The 805-nt window shown below is 39.5% G+C and overlaps 1 non-coding gene across 1 annotated transcript; it reads left to right on the forward strand.

The window, feature by feature from the left end:
* The first annotated feature begins 201 nt into the window (after positions 1-201).
* Positions 202-308, forward strand: LOC124886869. The gene has a single exon (XR_007044273.1). It is a non-coding gene; the product is annotated as a small nucleolar RNA R71 (small nucleolar RNA).
* Positions 309-805: the final 497 nt, after the last annotated feature.

Genomic DNA, 805 nt, shown 5'->3' on the forward strand with positions numbered 1-805 from the left:
CTTACAACACACCTGCAATCTTCTTTGTATCATTTCTTGAGTTTGAATACCATTCAAGATTTCCTTGAGCGATTCGGTTCAATAGGTATACAACTCATCATACATCAATTCCAATTCTTGACCACCTGCTGCTGAATCTAGTAAAATTTTTGTGTTATGATCAAGTGCCTCGACAAAATTTTGAGCACTACCCTACGGGACTGTTGATGATGTGGACAGTCCTGAAAAAGGGCTTTGAATATCTCCCATGCATTATATAAGTTCTCATCTGGCTTCTGTTTGATGTAAACAATCTCATTGCACAGTCTCATAGTCTTGCCAGATGGAAAATCGAATGAGGAATTTCTGGACTAAGTTATCCCAAGTTGTAATTGAACTTGCCGGCTCAGCGTTCAACAACTTCTTTGCTTCCCCTACTAGTGAAAAGAGGAATATTGTCTGCCAAACATAATTAGTTGACACACCCGTAGGGATAAAGGTGTCACTGATCTCAAGGATGTATTGCAAATGGACTTGTGGATTTTCATGTGAAAGACCCATAAACTGTCCACTGCTGATCAAAAGTTGCACCATGTTCTGTTTCAGCTTAAAGTTACCTCTATTAAGTGGTTTCTGAAAAGGGAAGGCCAAATTTGTTAGAAGTGGGATCACCGCTTCTCAAACTATTCTGCAGGATGGTTGATCTTCAGCCATTAGAGAAGGACTGTCTTGTTCCTCTTGAAATTGTGAGATATGGGGTAGATAGATTACTTCTCTCCTTTATTGATGAAAGCGTTTCTCTGGTTTGGGAATTGGTTCTACGAAA

Source organism: Capsicum annuum, chromosome 8, assembly GCF_002878395.1.
Source record: "Capsicum annuum cultivar UCD-10X-F1 chromosome 8, UCD10Xv1.1, whole genome shotgun sequence".
Taxonomy (NCBI): Eukaryota; Viridiplantae; Streptophyta; class Magnoliopsida; order Solanales; family Solanaceae; genus Capsicum; species Capsicum annuum.